This window comes from Parus major, chromosome 6, assembly GCF_001522545.3.
Source record: "Parus major isolate Abel chromosome 6, Parus_major1.1, whole genome shotgun sequence".
NCBI classification, from domain to species: Eukaryota; Metazoa; Chordata; class Aves; order Passeriformes; family Paridae; genus Parus; species Parus major.
Genome location: NC_031775.1, coordinates 9,194,635 through 9,211,823, shown reverse-complemented (window position 1 = coordinate 9,211,823; position 17,189 = coordinate 9,194,635). Strand labels below are relative to the sequence as shown.

Sequence of the window (17,189 nt, the reverse complement as noted above, 5' to 3'; positions counted from 1 at the left end):
ACAGGAAATGCTTAACAACATCTAAAAAGCTTCAGTGGGCTCTACACTGCTTAAAAGTATCCAGAAGAATAATATGAAAATATAAAGGCTAAGAATTAGTTGATAAAAAATACTGGCCTATAAGATAAGAGCTATGGAAGGTTGTAAATTAATATTTAAGGCACATACTTCAAAAATGGAGAATGCTAAATATGATTTACCTTGCTAGCAAACCTTTTGGATTGCATTCATCATTATCACTTATTATAGCCACCTCAAGATGAATGGCACAGGCTGACACCAGCCATTTGGTTCCTGAGATGAATATGATCATAGACTTCTCATAAATAGTACTTATTTCTGTCTCCAGCCTTTTGTTTTTGATCAACTCTTCACTGTAAATACCAGTTGCCTACTTCTCTACCACATGGTACATCCCAGTGCTTTTAAGTAGTGCATTTAAGTGCTTTCACAACTGCTGCAGCTTTTATATCTGTGTACACATCTCTGTAAGTTGGATAAATCAAATGGTAACTATCTCCAGAGTGAACTTCACTGCGTCCATCACTCAAGAATGTCCTTAGACTCGCTTATGTGTGTGCTCCTCATTTTCTCTGTGCAGTTCATCCATCCCAAATGCTGTCTCTCTTTATATTGTCTAAATGTTAGTCTTGGGGTTTTTTTTGTTTCCCTCACTTTCATGTTTACTTTGTGAAATCATTGTTTATGAACCTGTTTCTTCCTCTCCTGTACTATCGCTGTTTAGCCCGCCTGCCCACACAGGGGCATATGGCTGTGGATATTTCAAATTCTTATTTTAGCTAATTTAAATAGACTGAAGCAATACAACACTCCTCAAAACTGCATTTATTCTCTGGTTCCAGTCATTGCAATCACATGTTAGCTGACTCATCTGTATGAGCCATGACAAAATTGTAGCAATGCGGAATGCTATCAGCTGGTCAGTAAATAAAACCTCTCCTTCAAAAGTCTCGTGGCTTTGCAGGTTGCTTTGTCATTATATAAAAGCATCTTTATTAAGAAGCTAGTGAGGTGCTGAAACAGGCGACATCAGAGTAGGAGAATCTATTGGAAGCCTTTTAGCAATTACCTAGACAAAGCTGATCATTTGCAATGGTCTGCTTTGCAAAGTAGCATTGGCAGCTCTTATTGTGGAAACTGGGGCATTCATCAACACAAAAATACTAGAAACATCCCTAAAGTATTTCTTTGTTATATTCCTTTACTAATTTTGCTGTCCCAGATTAGCACTGCAGAGGTTTAGGTGTGCTGTATAATGGAGGAAAGTACAAACTGGTCATAACATGTAAGGAGCGACAAAATGATTCACACTGCAGTTACTCAGTGTTTGAGAGCTCTCACCACACTGGGTGCTTGCATAGTAACCCTCTGGGGGGCTGCGCATCAGTGTGCAAGGACAACACGTGGAAAGAGGCATGCAGAAAGGAACCAGCGCCTTTAAAAGGTAATGGACTCGTTTTTGGTTTTCAAGCATATATTCTCATCTATTAAAGTTGTTAATGAATAACTGATACTGTACTGTCAGTATAATATTGAACTCTTAAAACATTAAAGCATTAGAAGTGTCTGTGCACTTGTGGAAGTGCATGTACACATACAGTGCATGTGTTAAAAGTGCTGGAATGTTTTCTGCTGAAAGAAGAAGAAAAGCATCAGAAGAAAAGTGCTAGAATACAAGCTGGTCTGGCTAATCTCCAGAGAGCTAGAATCAGTCTCTGGGTCACTGTCCACCAAGAGCTGAATACTGTCAAACTAAATTGATTTAAGACTGTCTTAAGGTCAGAGGCAGACAATTCTGTAGGCATTCAAGCCCATTAACAAGCAACAGTTTACACACTAAGGATTCTTTTTTTCTTTTGGAATTTATTTAGCCAATGGGTTTCCATACCTGCAGCCAGTGGTGAAGAAAAATACATGTGGAAGCTGTCCACATTTTTGAGATTTGCTGTAAAGTTAGATAAGGACTGTTAGGGTACTCAAAATTGTTTGTATGGTCCATAATTAGTGTCTCATGGTAGTGTTATTTCTCAAATGAAAGAAGTGAAAGAATCCTGCGTTTACATGTACAGCATCCGTGCAAAGCAACCTCTGAAACATTGTGACTAAGGATTCTGAGGGGAAAAAAAAGTGACATATCTTCATGACATGACAAAAAGCTACTGAGGATAACATTCAAGAAATTTGCTTGATGCAAATGGGGATGGTGAAGGAATAATTTATTTTTTTTAATTGAATTATGGGTTGTCAGACTGTTTTCATAGTTCAGTGAAGATCTTATTTTGCAAATAAATAACAACATTGTCTGTTCTAGTTCATGAATATAATCAGAATGGACTTATTTCTGTAGGCTCAAATTCCTCTTAAACAGAAGGATTTTTTTAAAAAGTCTGGATTTTATTTTATTTCACTTTGCTTCAAAGGAATTTTTTTATAGTAATTATTTAATGACTTGGTGAGGACCTTTAAATATACCATACATTCACTCGCTGTGGTATGCAGTCAGAGGGAATGCACAGAAAGATATTTGTAGAAAATAATTATGTGGATTGACCACTTGACAGCAAACTGTAATGAATCTAGCAAAAATCCCCACTGTAGATCTTACTAGTTTTTAGATACATCATGGCTTATGTTCAAGAGAGCAGAAGGGGAACTTGCAGTAGTGCTGTAAAAGCTTTGTTATTAGAAGGATGAAATTTTTTCAAGTGAATGCTTAATCACTTGCAATTTTATTTTGCTGTCTAAAACTAGGTGAGGTTTTGGGGTTTTGGTTTTTTTTGTGTTTTTTTTTTAATCAGAGCTAAGTGATTGTGCTTGCTTGCACCATGTTTTAATTGCGTGCCCTTTACTCTCCTTGCACATTGTGAAAAAATGATACTGCTAATCTAGGCTGAGATTCTTCTGCTGCATGCAACTTGTACTTAATGTGTATGAACCAATGCAAGAGAAAGCTATTTTAATTGTGTTCTCCTTTCCTGATGAGATTTCAGTTCCAGAAGTGTGTCAAAGTCAGAATCACAAATGTTTAAATTCATTACCTCTCACTTTGTGTACAGTTTCATCACAGAATATATGATTTTCTTTATATTCGACTCAGGTTTTTAAACCATAATTGACTTTGCTGAGATAGGTACAGTATTAAAGCAAACTGTAAAAAATGAAGATATTTATTTTCTAGTGGAAGTCTATGATAGGTATGCAAACACATACCAACATGGTGAACTTCTATCTCAGATTAGTTGCTCTGGTAGTGTCTGAATAGTGATTCAAAAGGGGAGTACATTTCTCTTGCTCCATTGTGGGAGTTAGCTGCTGCTTTTCATCAGTTCACACAAACTGCCAAAGCCAACGTCTGCCTTACCCTCCTTACACCTAATGTGCTTTCTCTATAAACCCTGGGGATTACACCAAGCTTTTATAACTGGCAGCATGGCATTGCAAGGGATGAAGGCAAGGCGAGAAAAAAAGATATTAAAGCTTCTGACTAGGACACCAGGACCATCGCTCATCATCAGAGCTGTCCTTGTGAAATGTTGATACTTCCAGCAGTCCTTGGAAAGTCATACTTTGCCACTAAATGGAAAACAGCAATTATGCTCTGATGGATGTTCAAGATTACAGTATTTCTTATTCCCAATTTTTGCAGCTTCAAATAAATATGTCCCTTGTTTCCTGCTGTCTTACTGCTCCCAAAGAGGGCATTCACGAGTGAAGAAGTCCTAGACATGATAACTAGACTATCTGTGTAATGTCTTTTTCTACTACCATGAGAAGTCAATATTTCATCTACATTTCTTTACTCTGAAACCCCAATCTTCTTCATGCTCTCCATTTTCTGAATTTAAGAATCAGGGTGAGTCTTTCTGGCTTGTCCTTTTAGCTGTGAACAAACTTCTCTTTGTCATATCTGCTTTTACTTTCAAATGCTTTCAAATTACTTTCATATGCTGCTTTTACTTTCAAAATTGCTTAAAATTCTAAATTGAATTCTGTTTTTGTTTTGTGACTGAAACCTTATTAGAAAAATGCTATTTTCCTTATAAAGAGTGATTGCTACAGCTCATGCTACATACACAATCTCCTGCTCTTTAGCCTATCCTTTGACATTTTCTACCTCAAGTTTACTGATTGCTCAAGGAGAAAAAGGTCAAGATGTAGCCATTTGAGTACCTTAGCTTTTCAGGTCCTGTTTATATTTCTGAGGGAATAGACAAAAAAAGCATAGATGGGTATAGGTTGTGCATTGTAGTTATTTATTAATCCTTTGATGCCTCCTTCTCAGACCAGTATCGAGAGCCTTAAGTGAGGTCTCTGAATTCTGTATTGAATGTGTGAGAATTGATAAGAATCTCGTGATGTCACATATAGCAGATCCCCCAGAGTGGGAACACAAAGATATAGAAAATTCACAGAGGAATGCCTGACTTACACAGCAATAAGCATCTCCATTAGGAGCATACAAATCTTCATAAAGATACCTGTATCTCTATAAGGAATGTAAACTCTTAAACCCTTTCTAGGTTGTAAAGTAAGCACATGACTTTAAAATGATATGTATCCCAAAAGATAGAGCTTCAAATCCACTATTTCCAACTCCACAGAGTTTATTGGCTCCCTATCAGAATTTTCCAATCCTTAGTCCTGTTTAGGAATTTCTGGCCTGGAGGTATCCTCCTGACCTGAAGGATGTACCACCCATTTTGCATAAAAGATTTAGAGATCACTTTGTTGCCTCAGTAAAAATGATGCTTCAGCCCTGAAATTTAATGGTTACATAAAGCAGAATGTGTAAGATTTCAGTTTCAGAGCTCTGCAGGAAATATCCTGTAGAGTGAGCAGGTAAAGAAGTTTTCTGTGCTGATTGTTATGAAAAGTATTCAGTTGAGAAAAACTAAAACAAAACCATGGGTAAAAATCTTGATGGTTTTCTTCCAGTTAAATTAATTTATTGAACTAGTCAATTCCACAAGCCATAGATATTTTGATACAACCAAACAGTGCAAAAAACCATTTTTATCTCAAGTAGATCTCCTTTGTAGGCTAAGATCTGCAGAGCAATCCAGCAATCAGATTTTGGTCTTAAATATTCCACAAGTTCAGATGAATTGGCTGTAGCTGCAATGGTGGTAGGTGCAAATATTTACATTTATAAAATCATGGTATGCAGGAAAAAGCACCACTTATGCCATATTTGATGCTTTGTCCACTTAAAAAAAACTTCATTACATTTAATTGCCTCTTTAAACATCTCATGGTAGACTTTTAAACAAATATTAAAGATATTTAATGACATAGAAATAGGATCACTGAGAGCAGGGAATGAGTTTAAAATGTCAGTGCTTATTCAAAGCAATTTGGAGCACCATGCAGAACTGATTGCAGGACAACATTGGTGGGATTTTCATGCCTGAAGTGTTGCAGTAATGTGTGTAGTGGGTTTCATGCTGGCCACAAGCCAGTGCACCCACAAAAAAAAATCGTTTGCTCATTCTCCTCTGCTGTACTTTGGTAGAGGAGGGGTAAAGAAAACTCGAGGGGTGAGATAATGATTAGGAGAAAACACTTTAAGGGCAAAACAGGCTCAAAATTTGAAAAGGTAAAGAAAAATTTATTAACAGAACTAAAAGAAGATAATGAGAACTGTAAATAAACCTCTAGAACACCTTTTCTCCCCCCAGCTCTTTTTCCTATCCCACTGAGAGCAAGGGGAGACAAAAACATGGGGTTTTTAGTCAGTTAGTCACTTCTAAAATATTTATTCAGTTCACTTAGGGAAAGGACTCTCTTTTGCTATGCCATGGGGTCTTTCCCATGGGAGACAGTTCGCTGTGAACTTTTCCAACATGGTTTTGATTGTCACAAGTATCAGCCTTCCCAAAACCTGCTGCAACAAGAAATGCCTCCTGGGCAAAACCAGTCTTCCCACAAATGCTTTTTTTTGTGGGCCATCCATTTAGTTTAGAAGTTTTGTTTTTTAAGGATGAACTGTTCTAGTATAAAAGCAAGTGTCCTATTTCTGAAAGCAAGGGTCCTCTCCCTCTCTGTTCAAGCCTCTCACCAGATCACAGCTTTTCAATGTTCACACACTCCAGCATGAGTGCCCTTTTCTCATGGACTGCAGATGAATTTTGCATCCTCCTGTGCTGGTTTTGCATTAATTGCTATTTGGTGATGAGGGAAGAAGCCACCCATGGAAGTGATCTTTTTGAGAGAAAAAGTTAAGGTAAGACCTTCTGTGCCTAGCAAAACCCAGTAGCTGGCTAGGTGTGTCCATCTCTGTGAAATTCGCATTTTAAAGATAGGCAAGTCTTGGAAATGTCTCTCTTGCTCTTGGCTTTGAAGAGACAATTGGGCACTGGTCGGGCCAGCCCCGCTGTGCTGCAGCCTGCACAGCCTGCTGGGGCCTGGCCGCGGCTGCTGCCATATTGCCGACACCAAACCGTGTTCCCACTGCCGCCCACACCGAGCCGGGGTCTGCTGGGACCCGGGAGCAGCTCCGGGCTGGGCCAGGCGTGGCCCCAGCTGCTGCCGGGCAGAGCGAGGGGAAGGCATCAGCCTGCAGCTGAAATGGAAGGAAGCAGGGGCCAGGGACCAGCCATGCGGCCAGCGTGGCTGCCAGCATTCCACAGGCACAGCCTCCAGCGTGGCCTGAAGAGAACCTGTCGCCCTGAGAATCAGACCTTTGGATATTGTTCTCATAATTTCTAGCCACTTTCCCAGGAAAGTAACTATAAACATAGATGTTTATACATTCCATTAACAATATGCCTTTTGATGGATGTGTCTCATGGCCAGCGTGGTTGGGAAGGTGGTGACCTGACTATCCAATCCCTGGTCATTGTTGAAAATCTATAAATACTGAAAGGACAGGATAAACCTTCGCCTTCTTTCATCACACTCCGAGCTGTGTCTGTGTGAATCGTTTCATGTCTGACAGTGACAAGAACCTTTGCTTTTGAACAGCTCATCCTTAAAATAATACCCCGTAAGTTGACATGGCCCATTAACTCATCTGGGGGAAAGCTGTGAAAATGGGAGGAACTTCACAATTGAAGATTTTCATGGAAATTAAAAAGCCACAAGAGAACTGTTTCTTGGCATGGCAAGAAAAAACTTCTCTCTCTACAAGAACTGATAAAAGACTATTGTAGAGGTAGTAACTGATTGAGAATCCCAGGTTTAGTCTCTATATTGTCAGTTGGTAAAGAAAAGTTGAGCAGGGGGAGGAAAAGTGTTCTGAAGGTTCTATTCTGATTCTTATTATTGTTCTAGTATTGTTAATAAAGTTTTCTTTATACTTTTTTAAGTTTGGAGCCTACTTTTCCCTCCTCCTAATTCATGTCTCACATCAGGCAATGAATAAATAATTCTAGTAGGTGCACTGGTGATTTTAGCCAGCGCTAAACCCATTACACGATTTGGTTCATTTGCTGGGAAACTCAAATTGACGAACCTAAATCACTACACTAAATTGGTGTTTCTGCCTGGTTTTGAAACTGCCACACCCCCCATGTACTTCATGAATTACAGGGAAACAGTTTATTGTCCATACCACATCTTGCAGAATAATCTCAGCTCCGAGGCTCGGAGCACCTCTTCCTCCCCCGCCCTCTTGCACTAAGTGTTGCCATGTTGTTCTCCTCACATGTCTTCCCTTTTTCTTCTCTGACTTGGGAGAGAATTGGTGTTCATAGGTTCATTTGTTCTCAAGATTTATCAACTGAAACAGTTTATATCGAGTCCTGCAGCACTGAAAAGTTGATCTCATCTGGACTCTGCAATGGGAGAATTGCTGCCGTCACTTCTGTGGCTGGCTTATTTCCCCCTCGTCAGAAATCAAGCTAAAACCACCACGAATCTGACAAGAAATAAGCACAAATTAATGTGAACTTGACAAATTTCCATAAAGAAGGTGGCAAATTTTCTCTTTTGGTATTGTCTGTACCTTTTACAAATGCGGATTTTTTTGGTGGTGATTTCAGTAATTTTACACCTGTGGATTATCTCCAGATTTATATTACTGAAAGTCAGAAGACTAATTTCTTATAAAAATAATTTTCTCACACTATTTTTCACTTTCTTGGCACTTGTATTTATTCCACATAGTATATTGTTCTTTTCAGTAATTTTAAAAATTTTTCCTTCTTTTATCCTTACAAATGTATTTATCTACAGAAGTCTCATTTATCCAGAGGCACTGCAAAAAACAGCTAGGAAACTTCTGCGCTTAAAAGACCCTTCAATTTCCCTTTCCCACAAACAGTTAAAAGCATAAGTAAAGAATGAGCGAGAATAAAGAGATAGACAAATGAATCTATGACTAGAAGAGATAGACAAATGGATCTCTGTAATGGTCTCTCAATATTTCGCAGATAATAGAGCTGTTAGATCCACATTAGATCATGCTTCCTTATTAGTAGTCACTACAATCTGTCTGCTGTCATGAGATTGTGTATTGAGAGTTCTTTTAATATGTATTTTTTAAGTCTATGTTGCTATCCAGGTTTCTATTTCTATTCTTGCCTAGTAAGCAACATCCATTTTCTCCTTGTACTGCAGATTCCTTTGCCTACTTTATTGACTTTGTGCCTTTATCAGAATCAGCACAGCTTTTAATGTAACTAGTGAGCCTGTCATTAGGGACTTGATGGAAGCCTTCCTCAAATTGTAAATAAATTATACTTTATGTACAGCCATTATCATCTTTCTCTAGGGATTTCAATGGCTCCAAGCTTTTGTGGTATAGACCATATCCCTTTAGGCAAGATATCCCTTCAGGATATTTCCCTTCAGGCATGATATGCTGGTTGTAGTCATTACAATATTACTTTGATTATTCTCTAAATTACCCCTCATTACTGTACATTTTCTTTGCTTTTCTCATTACAGATGTAAACATTGTGTGTCTGTTGTGTTTTCAGTCATCCTTCCATTCAACTTCTTAATATACAGTTTCTCTCAGATTTTTGATGGATTTGTAAAAAAAGAAAAAAAATATGTTTCTAGCCATGTGTGTCATGTCTAAAAACATGGGAATTCAGAATATGGTTTGGTATTTTAGTTAATTAACTAATTAGTCACAATAGCATATTAAAAGGCATCTTTATGACTCTTTTGGGAAGTATTAATGAAAAGGTCTTGGACTATATCTAGATTGTCAACTGACCTGGACTCTATCAAAGCTATAATAAGAGAAGTAAATTCCAGAGGTGAAGGGCTTTTGCTAAGAATTTCCTGTCAACATCCCCTGACATTTATGTTTAGGGACTCATGTGTTGCAGCTGACCCCAGTTGTCATGGTGGAGCACAAGAGGAGAAGCAGGTTACTTAATTACAGTCATTCAAAACCTTGCTGATGCTTACAAGTTCTCTGTTACGATTCCCATTGGGCTACATGATTTCATGGGCATGAACACTATTTTCCATTACATCACATCCTATGGGAGCATGAGAGCATTTATTAGGGAGAATAGAATTTGTACAACAGCATCTTAAGCTGAAATATTCAGAAAGTTCTTGGAGTTAATGACTCCATTTTTAGGTTTTTTAACATTAGATGTGTGCCCCTAGTATGTACACATAATAGATATAATACAATTTCTGTAAGTACACATCTGTAAAACAGAGGCAGAACTCTTAAAGATTCACAGAAATTTGAATCTCTGTTTAACAAGATCTTCATTCTTCAGTGCCTATAACAGTCTGAAAACCATTTATGAGTGTGACGTGTTCCTTTTATCATCCCTTTCCATAAACTCAGGTTGATCTTAATTTCCAGGGATCTTTTCACTCACTGCTGACATATAATGTTATTTATATTCTGTTTCCACAGAAGAAATTAACCTTGTATTTAAATTTGTTCTCAGAAGAACTCATGAAAACAGATCTGTGGGTAAATTACCTTTTCCTTTCTAGGACTTCTGGTTTTATAAAATTCATTAGAACTGCCATTTTCCTATGAAGCAGAATTAATAAAATAATTGCTCTTGTACACCCATGACCACCCATTCCTACCAAGCGTTGAAATCACTGGAAGCAGGAGATTAGCCATATTTTAAGGAAGTAACCTGGCATTGTGCGAAATTTCAACATCATTGTTCTAATGCTGAGTTCCATTTTGGGTGTCAGACCAAATAGCTCAAAGCATTTTAATAATAACAATATTTTTGTGAATGGGAGTCACATTGACCAGCTTCCAGTCATCTGGAACTTCTCCAGTGAGCCAGGACTGCTGGTAAAAGATGGAGAGCAGCTCCACAAGCTCATCTGCCAGCTTCCTCATCACCCTGGGATGGATCCCATAGATTTATGAACTTCCAAGCAGCTCAGCAGTTCACTGACTGCCTCATGGATAATGGGGGGACCATTCTGCTCCCTGACACCATCTACCAACCCAGGAGGACAGTTGTTCTGAGGACAAACTGTCTTCCCACTAAAGACTGAGGAAAAGAAGGTGTTAAGCACCTCCACCTTCTCCTCATCTGCAGTTACTAAGTTCCCTCTTGCATCCAAGAGAGAACAAAGGTTGGTCTTACCCTTCCTTTTGCTGTTAATATATTTATAAAAACATTTTTTATGATCCTTCACAAAAGCTGACAAATTAAGTTCTAACTGAGCTTTGGCCTCCCTAATTTTTTTTCTACATGGCCTAGTGAACCCCTTAAATATTTCCTGAGATACCTGACCCTCCCAAAATGATAGATCCTCTTTTTATTCCTAAGTTCCTTCAAAACCTCGTTGCCCATCCAGGCTGGACATTTGCCTCTTTGACTTGTCTTTTGGCACACAGGGGCAGTCTGTCCCTGCGCCCTCAAGATCTCTGTTTTGAAGCATGCCTACGTTTCCTGGACTTCTTTGTTTTTAAGGGCTGCTTCCCAAGGAACTCTCCGAATAAGTTTCCTAAACAGGCCAGAGTCTGCCCTCTGGAAGTCCAGTGCAAAAGGCTTATTGATGTTCCTCCTGATTTCATCAAATATTGAGAACTCTGTAATTTCATGATCACAATGCCCCAAGCAGTCTCCAACCACCACATCTCCCACCAGCCCATCTCTATTTGCAAACAACAGATCTAACATAGTCCCTCCCCTAGAGAGGAGTCCCCTCCCCAGCTGTGACAAAAAGTTGCTCTCAACACACTCTAGGAATCTCCTGGACTGCCTCTTTTCTGCTAAATTCCTAGCATATGTCTGCTAGGTTGAAGTCACCTGCAAGAACAAGGGCTGGTGATCCTGAAACATTCTCCAGCTGCTTATAGAATAAGTTGTCCACCTCTTCTTCCTGGGTGAACGATAACAGACTCCCAGTAGGATGTCAGCCTTGTTGGCCTTCCCCTTAATTCTTACCCATAGGCATTCAACTTCACTGTCATTAGTTTCAACACCTATGGCATCAAAGGCCTCCCTAATATAAGGTGCCACCTTTCTTCTCCCTTTCCTGTCTCTTCTGAAGAGCTTGTAGCCATCCAGCTATGTGAGTGCACCCACCATGTTTTTGTGATAGCGACTACATTATAGCTCTGCTGTTGCACCATGGCTTCTTGCTCTTCCTGTTTGTTACCCATGCTGTGTGCATTGGTATACATGCACCTCAGCTGGGCTATTGATTTCACCCCTAACTCTGGCTTGCTTCTGGAGAGCCCAGTTGCATTCCCTTCACCCTTCAAACCTAACTTAAAGCCCTCTCAGTGATTTCCACCAGTCCATGGGCTAAAATCCTTTTGCCCTTAACAGAGAGATGCAGCCCACCCAGTTCCAGCAGGTCAGGTGCCAAAAAGTTGCCCCATGGTCAAGGAACCCGAAATTCTGATGAGAACACCAACCCCTGAGCCACTTGTTGATAATGTGGGCTGTCCTATTCCTTTCATCATTTTTCTCTGCCACCAAAGGGACTGAGCAGAAACCTACCTGTGCTCCTGCCCTATCAACCACTTCACCCAGTGCCCTAAAGTGCCTTTTAATTTCCCTGACACTCCTCTTTTCAATCTTGTCACTGCCAATCTGGAGTATCAGCAGTGGGTAATAATCAAAGGGCTGAATCAGCCCAGGGAGTCTCTTGGTAATACCCCATACCCGGGCTCCAGGGAGGCAGCAGACCTCCCTGTGAGATGGGTCCAGTCAACATATGGAGCCTTCTCAGAAAGGAGTCACCTATCACAACTGCCCTTCTTTTCTTTTTAATGCTAGAAATAGTGATCCGTCTAACAGACGTATTTGGGAGGCTCACTGGTCAGATAATTTTCTTCTACGCTATCTGGCTGACCCTCCTCATCCAGGGCCCCTCCTCATCCAGGGCATCATTCTGAAGTGGCACCTAGGTAGGTGATGGGGGTTGGGAGGAACTTTTATTAATTCCCCAAGTAGGAACCCATTTTTACTCCCCTTTGTCCTTGAGGTGTCCTCCTATTGCCTGACAGTGGGAGGCATGGATGTCCTCTGACTCCTGGGGGGGCTCCCTCAAGGATGGAAAGTTGTCACTCCACCAGTCTATTTCCCTTTCACTTTCCCTAATACTCCTTTGTTTCTCTACTTCCTCCTTGAGCTCGGCCACCAGCAAAAAGAGATCATTCACCTGTTCACACCACAGGCAGGTTTCTTCTGCAACGGCACCTGGAACCACTGTTAAGCTCAAACACTCCATACAGGAAGGGGTCCAGATAGACACGTCCTTCTTTGAAGGGTTCTTTCTGTTTGGCTAGATACACTTTCATTAGCTGTAGCATTTGATCACAGAAAGACCATTGCTGAAAAAAGAAAACCCAAAACCACCCAGCCAACCAACCAAATCTCAACACAAAACAAACCGATGATTATGTCATACTAATACCAAAATAGATCGGGGTGATTTCTACTCTCTTTTAGTGAAGAAACAAATATTTTCAATATTTTGAACTTTAAGGTATACTCTGCCAGGACAAAGGCAATAAGGCTTTAATCCTTATTATTCTTAAAGTTAAGTTTTTGAGGTTTTTTTGGAAGTGGCTACATGTAGCGTCTAGCTACCTTTCATTAGACACTGTACAGTTAGTATGGAGTCAGTTATGGTGAATATCAAGTTGAAGGGAGCCTTAGGCTACTTCTTTGTCTTGTTTTCTCTTTTTTGCAAGCTTCCTGAAAGGATATTTTAAAAATATTTGTAAATTACTTAAAAAAAAAAACCTACTTGTTGATAAAATCTATTTTCTTTATCACAGAGAATCCATCTGAAAGAGATTATTAAATGCTTTCACACACATAGACATTTATCTATGAAGAAAAGAAAATAAATGTTTAGAGACCTTGTTCTGTGACTTCAAGGTACAGACTGACATGTTTGAAATATAAGCCTAGAACTGGGGTTTCTGAAGCAATAATATACTCAAAATGATTGAGAACAGAACAACAAATCTCAGAAAGTTGTAATCAGTTGTACAGGGTCTAACTGGAGGCCTGTCACTAGTGGTGCTCCCCAAGGTTCAATACTGAGTCTGGTATGGTTTAATTTATTCAGCAATGACTTGGATGAAGGGACAGAGGCCTCCTCAGTGAGTTCACTGCCAACACAAAGCTGGGAGGAGTGGTCAACACACCAGAGGTCTGTGCAGCCCCTTAGAAAGACCTCGACAATTTGGGGGATGGGAAGAGAAGAACCACTTGAAATTCAACAAATGTGAGTGCAGAATCCTGCACCTGGGGAAGAATAAACCCATGGACCAGCTTGGGGGCTGATCTGCTGGGAAGCAGATCTGTGGAGAAGGATCTGGGGGTCCTAGTGGACAACAAGCTGTCCATGGTCCAGCTGTGTGTCCTGGTGGTCAAGGAGGCCAAGAGTATCCTGAGATTACAAGGAAGAGCAGGCCAAGGGAATCAATTCTGCCCATGCAGTCAGCCCTGGTGAGGTGCATCTGGAATGCTGTGCCCAGTTCTGGACTCCTCACTACACGAGAGACATGGAGCTCCTCGAGCAGCAGAGGGTGACAAAAATGATTAGGATTAAAGTGTCTCTCTTACAACGATGGACTGAGGGAGGTGGACATATTCAGCCTCAAGAAGGGACAACTGAGAGGGGACCTTATCAGTGCCTCTTAAGTATCTGAACAGAGCATGTCAGAAAATGGAGCCAGGCTGTGCTCAGTGGTGCTGGGCAATAGGACAAGAGGCAATGGGCAGAAATTGATGCACAGGAAGTTCCATGTAAAAGTAAGGAAAAATTTCTGTAATGTGCAAGTGACCATACATTGGAACAGACTGCCCAGAGAGGCTGTGGAGTCTCCCTCACTGGAGATATTCAAGAACTGCCTGGACACAATCCTGTGCCATGTGCACTGGGATGGCCCTGCCTGAGCAGGGAGGTGAGATTCACCCCCTGTGGTCCTTCCAGCCTGGTCCCTTCTGTGATCCTTTGACTTTTACTAAGGGTATTTAAACCTCCAAAGTAAATTCAAGATTTTAAGGAAGGCATATGCAAATATCCTCAAATTCTACCTTCAAAATAAAGTATGGTTTCTTTATGCTGAACAAATAATTCTAGATTTACCCAACAAAGGTCTGAGGCTTTAGTCTCCAGGTCATTTATTTTTGTTAAGATAAGCTATCACCCTGAAAATATCAGTTGTGGCTTTGAAGGAATTATGTACCACAGATTTTTTTAAATAAATTTTGATATTTTAAATAGCAGCAATGCTTCAGAAAGGACTTTGAATAGGCATATATAAAGCATCATGCCGAGAGACACACTGCTCACAAAACTCTTCTCCAGCAAGCATTCTTTAGAACTTCTTTTGTTTTTAGTTTCTGTGTGATATATGAGGGGATAGTTTAGCAATAATAGCAACGTTTATCTGTACACAAATGTCAGAAAATCTATATATCTTTTCTCACTAATTCTTCTAGTTGGTGATGGCAACATTTAAATTAAAATTAAAATTAAATATTGTCTCATGACAGAGACAGTAATTGTCATCACTGATGGTTATGAACTACCTGCCTAACAACCAGGAAATGACTCAATTTTGATGTTATCTATGCTTGTTAAAAACCTGAAAGAAATGCCTCTTCCTAATTGTGTTTCAAGATTTGTATAGTATCACAAATAAAAGTTTCTGTCTTCTAGAATCCCATGCTTAATGGGAAAATACTACTTAATTTTAAGAAAAACAGCTTTCTTTTTTCAGTTGTTGGAATTTTCTTTCTTTGAATGGTCTACCATCCCATCAGATTTAATTTGCATGTAGTAATAGATCATTTTACCCCATTATTTTTTTGGCTAACTTGAAATGGAGTTTCAATCATCATATAAAATGAGAGAGCTCTTAGTCACATTTGAGAATTAATATATAAAATCCTTTCTTTCTCCAATTCTCTTTCTCATGTGTGCATGTACTGTCACATTACAAGTAATTCAAGATTAGTGAAACATGGTCAGCTTGATTAACAACCGACAATTAAATCATTCCCCTGTGGAAGACCTTAATACTTTTTAATTCTTGCTATTGGGTTTTATAGATCTAGTACCTATTACCCAGGCTGCCATCAGGGACAAAGGGAACAGTGTTAGCTGTACTTTGTCAAACTCCAGCAGACCATGCTGGGACACCATGGGCAGGGTATTGTAAACTCCTATGATATTATCCAGAGAATCTTCTATACAAAGCATCAAAATAATAATATATGGCTATCTATATCACTGGAAATTCCATGCTAGAAAGCTAAATTTCTTCTGGAATAGCAGATTTTTACTTTGCCTGAAAGCAAACTGCAAAGACTTACTGACATGTATGTGCTTTACCCAATTATGTAAAACTGAACTCTGATGTGAACCTTTTGTGCAACATGAAATAACCAAGATAAGAGTGCAATTGTCAGCTGGTGTGGAGAAATACACAAGATTAAAACTAATATTGAAAGAACTAAAGTAATCATTGCCCATATGACTACATATGAAACACCAGTAATAAATTGTTTAGAGCCCAGAATGACAACTTCAAGAGGAAGTCTAAGCTTGTGTATTTCCTGTTTGAGCTTTGCTTTCACTGCAAATGCTGCTGGAAATTCACCCTTAAAAGCTTGTCTTTTGCTATTTGAGATTGTGTGAGTGAGCCACTGTTTTAAAATTGTCACTGCCTTTTGAATAAAACCAGAATCAAGCACTGAAATATTTAAATGTATTCTATATTTTCTAACTTGTGCAGTTACAGTTCAAAGTCTGCTAGATTTGAGACATAGTGATAAAAGTCTCTGTTGCATGCAGCACGGCTATCACGGTGGCAGCACTGCAAACTTTCCCTGTCTGATCTGTCAGCCCCTGGAAGGCATGATGCTCAGCAGCTGATAAAGTGCTCTATGCTGAAACCAAAATTATGGGTTCTAATGAACCTCAGAAATGCTGCTGTCTTTGAAATGTGACTCCCTGTCCAGTGAGAATTGGGCTGTTTTCACAGTATTGAACAGCCACTGGATGATAATGACCTTCAATAGCTACAGCTTGGGGCTAGATTTGAGTTTGATACTAAGAGGTGAAAAGCTTTCAAACTGAGTACCAGTCCCTTGAGCTATTTAGTCCTTCCAATGACTTATGTCTTGGTAAACATAAATCCCCTTTGTCCTCATCATGCTTGTTGCTCTGCAGCAGGTTTTCTACAGGCTTTGTATCATTTTTTACTGTAGATTTTCTGTAGATTTGAACCCTATTCACATCATCTGATGTATGTTCTTGAAATGATGTTTTGTTTCAAAGTCCAGCAACATCAATTAACTGTGCCTTTGCTGGGTTTTGAGGCTTCAGCGAAAATAATTTGGGCAGCTGCACATTTCTTCGTCTTTTTCCTTGGAGCAATCCGAAGCTGAAGCTCAATGGTTTGGTAAATATTTCTCAGAAACCTCACAGGTTGTAGTCAAATCAATTTTTCTACCAATGTTGTGGGTAAAAAGTACATCTTTAAGGAAATATATGAATGAAAAGAATAAAGAAAGATAATCTGTCAGTTTTACTAACAACTAAGATTTTCTCTTTAACATAGATAAAACATTCCGCCCAGGATTCTTCTTTCCTCCTCGTCACTTTTGTTTTCCTCTTGATTGAGTAGGTCAGTAATGTGAACTGATAAACTGCTGAGAAACATGATGTGGACATGAGGACTTTCATCAAGCTTATCATTTTAGAATGGCCTCAGGTGAAAAACATATATACCTACA

The 17,189-nt window shown here is 39.4% G+C and overlaps 1 long non-coding RNA gene across 1 annotated transcript in view; it reads left to right on the top strand.

The window, feature by feature from the left end:
• The first annotated feature begins 1,033 nt into the window (after positions 1 to 1,033).
• LOC107199680 overlaps positions 1,034 to 17,189 on the top strand; it is a 60,910-nt gene continuing 44,754 nt past the window's right edge. The window contains exon 1 of the long non-coding RNA XR_001519268.1: positions 1,034 to 1,465. This is a non-coding gene — a long non-coding RNA (uncharacterized LOC107199680). The remainder of the gene's footprint in view (positions 1,466 to 17,189) is intronic.